Source organism: Marmota marmota, unplaced genomic scaffold, assembly GCF_001458135.2.
Source record: "Marmota marmota marmota unplaced genomic scaffold, marMar, whole genome shotgun sequence".
Taxonomy (NCBI): domain Eukaryota; kingdom Metazoa; phylum Chordata; class Mammalia; order Rodentia; family Sciuridae; genus Marmota; species Marmota marmota.
The window spans coordinates 497,765-503,963 of NW_026000171.1; the positions used below are offsets into that span (position 1 = coordinate 497,765).

Here is a 6,199-nt window from a genome sequence, read left to right on the forward strand (position 1 = left end):
CAACCCAGATGCCCTTCAATAGATGAATGGATTAAAAAACTGTGGCATTTATACACAATGGAGTATTACGCAGCACTAAAAAATGACAAAATCATGGATTTTGCAGGGAAATGGATGGCATTAGAGCAGATTATGCTAAGTGAAGCTAGCCAATCCTTAAAAAACAAATGCCAAATGTCTTCTTTGATATAAAGAGAGCAACTAAGATCAGAACAGGGAAGAAGAGCATGAGGAAAAGATTAACATTAAACAGAGACGAGTGGGGGGAGAGAAAGGGAGAGAGAAGGGAAACTATGGAAATGGAAGGAGACCCTCATTGTTACACAAAATTACATATAAGAGTTTGTGAGGGGAAAGGGGGAAAAAAAAACAAGGGAGAGAATTAAACAACAGCAGATGGGGTAGAGAGGGAAGATGAGAGGGAAGGGGAGGGGGGATAGTAGGGGATAGGAAAGGTAGCAGTATACAACAGTCATTAATATGGTATTATGTAAAAATGTGGATGTGTAACCGATGTGATTCTGCAACTTGTATTTGGGGTAAAAAATGGGAGTTCATAACCCACTTGAATCAAATGTATGGAAGATGATATGTCATGAGCTTTGTAATGTTTTGAACAACCAATAAAAAAAAAAGAAATCCTACTCTGTTAGCAAAAGAACAACATTTAAAATACCTCACTCAATAAAATAATTACAAATTGAGGGTCCTCCCTGCTTTTTCAAAAGATAAGCTATAAATATTTGTTGAGTCATTTTCAACAACTGAAATATTTTTAATTGAAGTTTTTTTACTTTGTAATTATGTATTTGCATGAAGTTATAGGAAATAATTCAGAGTGATCTTGTGTACTATTGAAAGAAACACCTTGCAAAACTACTGTACCATATTACAACCAGAACATTGGCATTGATACATTCTACCCATCATCACGATTCCTCAGTTTTACTTGTATGTGTGTGTTTATTTGGTTATTCTAATCCTTGTGTAGTTTCATGTACTTACTATCCTAATAGAGATATACTGCAGTTCTATCTCCACAAAGATCCCTCCTGTTGTCCTTTCAAAACCACACATGCCTTTCTTCTGCACTCCTCCCCATGATGCAGTTTTAACTATCACTAATATAATTTATTTTATGTTTATTTTAATAAATTTATTTAATTTTAAATGATTTTAATTTAATTATTAAAATAATAAAATAAATTATATTAAATTAAAAAAAAAGTAGTTCTACAAACTTCAGCTTATTCACAGATGAACAGAAATGTTATCTTGATATTTAGGCCTGACATATTCATCATGAGGAGAAATTTACCTTCACAAGAGGCCTGGCTTGGGGCTCTTTTGTCATTTTTTTCCCCACCCAAAATGTGCTTAAATATTTTCTTCAGGAATTTGTAAACTATTGGTCCATTCTCTGAATCAAAACTAACCTTAGTTAAAACCTTAATGATGTGAATAAGGCAAGCTTCCTCTACCTCCATGGGAATTTCTTCAGGTTCACTATGCACTGCAACACACAAAGGACAGTCTGGTGCTGTCCCTTCTCTAATAAGAACAGGGCTTCAGTGGCACCTGTGTGTCTGTCAACCAATGTGTCCATATCCTCTTTGGAGATTATAGGCTCCTTTAGTTGTTCCACCAAAGACCATATCAAATGACCCAGGATGAAAGGATCTCTCTCACCACATGTTCTTTCCCATGCTCCACTTTGGAAATTTAGTTATTTCTGACACACTTCTACCTTCCTTTTCACTTAATCCTTTTCTATAAACTCATTTATATTTGTCAGAGCTTTGGCTGCCAGTATCCTCCTTGCTTTAACAGTCAATTCAGATGGCAAGTCAGCATGTGGCACTGCTTCAGACAGACCTTTGCTCTTCTGGGGATCTCGTCCAATCAAGAGCTGTGTCTTGAATGAAGAATGAAGACACCAGATGAAGCTTCAGCCTGGAAGGCTGCAGCAGGTCCTGCCTTCCTCTTCCACAGAGCCTGGGCCCCAACCACTGTGTGGTTCACAACAACAGAGGGCCACTTGCTGATGAGAAGGGTTTAGATCCTTATGGAGATTTGCAAAGTTGGTGTAACTGGTTCCCCAGGATTGCATGAATGTGAAATACCCACAGAGAAGGTTCTACTTCATTGTACTTTGGAATGTCTCTCCTACAAAAAAGTGGTGTTTCATCATCCTTGGATCTTTCCAAACCTCCACACTTAGAGTGACTCCAGAAAGAAAATGTGTTGCCAACCAATGCCTCCTCTGGAACTCTAGTTCTGGAGATGTTGAGTCTCCACAATGTCTGATGGGCTTCTGCTGCTGGAGATTGTATCCCAGCACGTCCTGGGCAGGAATGGTGTCCCCTCTTGCTCCAGGAGAGTTTTGGTCCTCTTTAACTCTGAGTCACTGTACCTGAATCGCCTTTTCGGATGGGTCACTGGACATCCTGCCTTTTCCAAAGGGGGTCAAACTCTTGCTCATTGGAAAGAATCATCTCATTTCTCATACTCTGCCACCACTTCAGTAGGGTTATATGGGTCTGATGCCTCACTCTTGTGCTTCATTAACTCTTCATCCAGCCACATTGTCATAATCTCAGTCATGTTCTTTTCAATTTCAGCAGAGAGTTCAGGTGCTTTCACCATGACCAGCATCACCACTGGCCTCTTTTCAGCAAGGAATTTGCAGACCAGTTGGACAATTTGGGGCACATGTTCAGAAGTCATGACTCCTAACCATGAATCAGATGATGGTGGCAAATGAGGTACTAGACTAATGTGACAGCATATGCTTTGGAATCACAGAAAGAGAAAATATTGTGTGAGAGGAGTCAGAGTGAGTAAATTGTTGTACACATAGCAGTTGTCCTCTGGTTTGTGTTGAATTGGGTCACTTAGTCTGCAGAAATATAATTGCTTGGTCAGCAGTCATTCTTGTTGCAAAAACTAAATAACATACTATTAAAACATCTGTCTGGCTAAGCCCTGTGTGATGATAGATGACAACTTTTCCTTCCTGTAAGGCAAATGTCATCATCTTCACCATATCTAAGATGGTGGTAGGAGATGCTACTCCATAATCCTTCCATCCAAAATTGTAGAAATAAGGGCCACCCTCCATGAATGCTTCAGAAAGGTATGTGTAACCTTTTTCTTTCCACAGCTGTTAGCATCCTTACCAGGGTGCTGTAGGTTGATTATTGATTTTAGACCATGACTGAGGACCTGATCCACGATGTGGTACTTCTCCAGGAGCTCAGATAACAGGAGAGACATGACCCAGATATTGTCAGTGATCCAAGATGAATAAAAACCCTTAATGTCTTGCTTCTGCTCACTCCAGCAGGCTGCATTCTCATATTTGCATGCTCTACCACCACACTCCATGGAACACATCAGTGTCAAGGGATGTCATGCCCATACATGCTCTCCACTTTTGTGTACTTCAGTGTTGGATGTTCTGAATTTCCTTTCACGTTTGAAGCATGCCCACTATTATTTACCAACATGGAATATTGTTCTTCATTTGGAGGCAAGACTCCTGCAGCCATGGCAGTTTCTTTTGGAGCTTTGCTGTCACTGTCAGAATCCAGAGCCCTTTGAGCCAGTAGCTCACTCATCATCCAGAGCCCAGTGGTGCAGGTGGACAGGCAGAGCTGGCTACCACAGAGGTGCTACCTCTGAGGGTCTGCAGAAGCAGACCTCCCAGGCCACTCCTCACTACCCTGGGTGGACAGTGAAGTTCAGCCCAGTACATAGGCAACATACTCCTCTGTAGGCCACATATCTGCAAATCTGTGTTTATACATGTTTCTAGAATGGCCCTCTGTACTCTCCAGTCCTTTTTTATATGGTGTGTCTAGGTCAGGTTTCTCAGTAGGTACAGTCAAGGGGCTGGTTGGTGTGCCGTCATCTCAAGCTCAGCTATGAGTGAGGACCCACTGTGAGCTTCTCACCTTGTTCTTGGTGGTATTCAGTTCCTCCTTTGTGGCCTCTCCGTGAACTGACAGAAAAAAACTGGCCTCATTTGTGGGGATGGGCTGGAATTTTTGTGTTACCATCTTCTTAACATGTAATTGTTCCAATCTGGAAGATGCAGACATTATTAGAAGATTCAGAGGGCGAGGGTTGAGCAATAGGAGCAGACATACTTATCAGAGCTCCCAATAGTGGCCATAACCAAAAGCTTAGCAAGTAAATTTTAATGTTTTTATTAAAGTGTGTGTGTGTGTGTGTGTGTTTAAATCATGATCAAACTTAAATTAACTCAGGTAAAACATGATTTTAGCAGAGTCTCTTTTGATAGTTATTAGCTAACACTTATGCATCAGACCTCTTTCTCTATAGCGTCACTACTTACTTTTGGTAGGGCTGACACAAGTATGCATCTCATGTTATATTAAAATAAGATATTCTTAAAGAACCTTCTTTCCTTCAATATGTACATGCTGGCTGTGTTTTGGTTGTACTTTCCCGACAGGTGTTTAAGAGCAAAAATAGACCTTGTTCCTATTAAGGTCTCCTGAGATTCCTCTAAGTTCCCTCTTGGGAACTTGTGAAAAGCCTTTTGGCTTCTTTATCTTCTTGACTGGTTGTGCTGTCTGCCAGGAAGTTTCAGGGTCTTGCTGACAACACCTGGCTTCCCGTGGAAGTATCAGGGACATCTTCAACAATCCTCCTCTTTGCCTAATGAATACCGATTGACTTCCTGTTGACCAGGAACCCTGATCAGGACATCGGGTTACTCACCAGGTTTGCACAGACTTTAGAAGGGTTCTGTCATTTCCTGAATCCTGGATGACTTTAGAATGCAAGGGCTTAAATATATTGGTGCTCTTTCCTTAGTTCTTTTACTACCATGCCTTTGATCTCCAACATTTGATTTAAAATATTTAGGTCACTTTCACCACTGTTGAAGTGCAAGTAATAGTTTTAGCTTTAATATCTGTAATTTTTACAGTTATCCCTTTTCATTAATTGGGGTCAGTATTAGTGCTAAAGGTCATCATTATATTCTATCTATCCTGTAATTGAGGGTTTGTTATCTCAAATTAACCCAGGTTGTATTGTTAGTAATAGTTCTTCTGCAAAACACCAAAAGGCAATGGTAATGATATTGTATAAGGCAAGAACAAAGCAAAATTTTTACAAGCAAAACAAATCCAGTGTGTATAATAATTTTGAAAATCAGATGGAATACATAAACCATCAGTTAAATTTGCCTTGTTTTCAGATTATTGTTATTATTATTTTAGGTTATCAGTGTCCAATCTTTTAATCAGAGTAGCATGGTTTGGAAAGCCAAGTCTTTGACACATTTAATTATATTTTTTCTTAAGGTGATGGTCATAATGCTATTAGGATCACAGAAATATAAACCTGGAAAATTACTAATAATTTTAGTTTGGAGGACTGATTTGTAGTGTGATTCTTAAGAGTTTGATTTTAGTAGGCACCAATATATATATATAGTAGATGTTTTAATAAGTAGAAGGAATATATTCTGAAATAATGGTGAAGTATAGTAGAGTAAATACATAAACAAGTAACAGAGTCCTTTATTATGATTATCAAGCATTATGTACAGGACGTAATATAATGTGCTCTGCTCTTATAAGACTGTCAGGAGAGTAGGTTTTATTCCTTTATTACCAGCACAGACATGAGTAATGTGCTGCACTGTGGTGTAGCTATAATGTCACTTGGCAAGAAGAGATTTTCATTTCGATTGTGGGACTGCCATCATATATGCTATCCAACGTTGATCAAAACATCATGTGTTGCATGCCTGTGTATACATGATAATTTATTTCTCTTTTTTAAATTTATCATTTCAGGATTCATACTTCTCCATGTTGTTATTCTTAAAATGTCCCTAATAGTTTTGCTCTATTATGTTAATCGAATAAACCATAATTTTGAAAATAATTCCTTTCTTGCTGAAAGTTTGGAATTATTTCTTCACTTAACAACTATCAACTGAAAATATTGCACTGGACAAAGTAGGCAAACTCTCCTGGGGCTTAAATTCTAGGGGTTCTGAGAGGGACTGATAGTAAACAAATGTCAGGTGATAATAAATGCCATAAAAACAGGAAAAAGTATTTAGAGGACAACAGCATTGCTGTTTTACATAGAATGGTTAACAGAAATAAGGTGGCAAAGAGTATATTGGCTCATAATGCTTTTTATTTTTCAA

General features: G+C 38.7%; 1 pseudogene; it reads right to left on the minus strand.

The window, feature by feature from the left end:
- Positions 1–1,240: 1,240 nt before the first annotated feature.
- On the minus strand, positions 1,241–5,387 carry LOC107154862 (annotated as a pseudogene).
- Between the last annotated feature and the right edge of the window lie 812 nt (positions 5,388–6,199).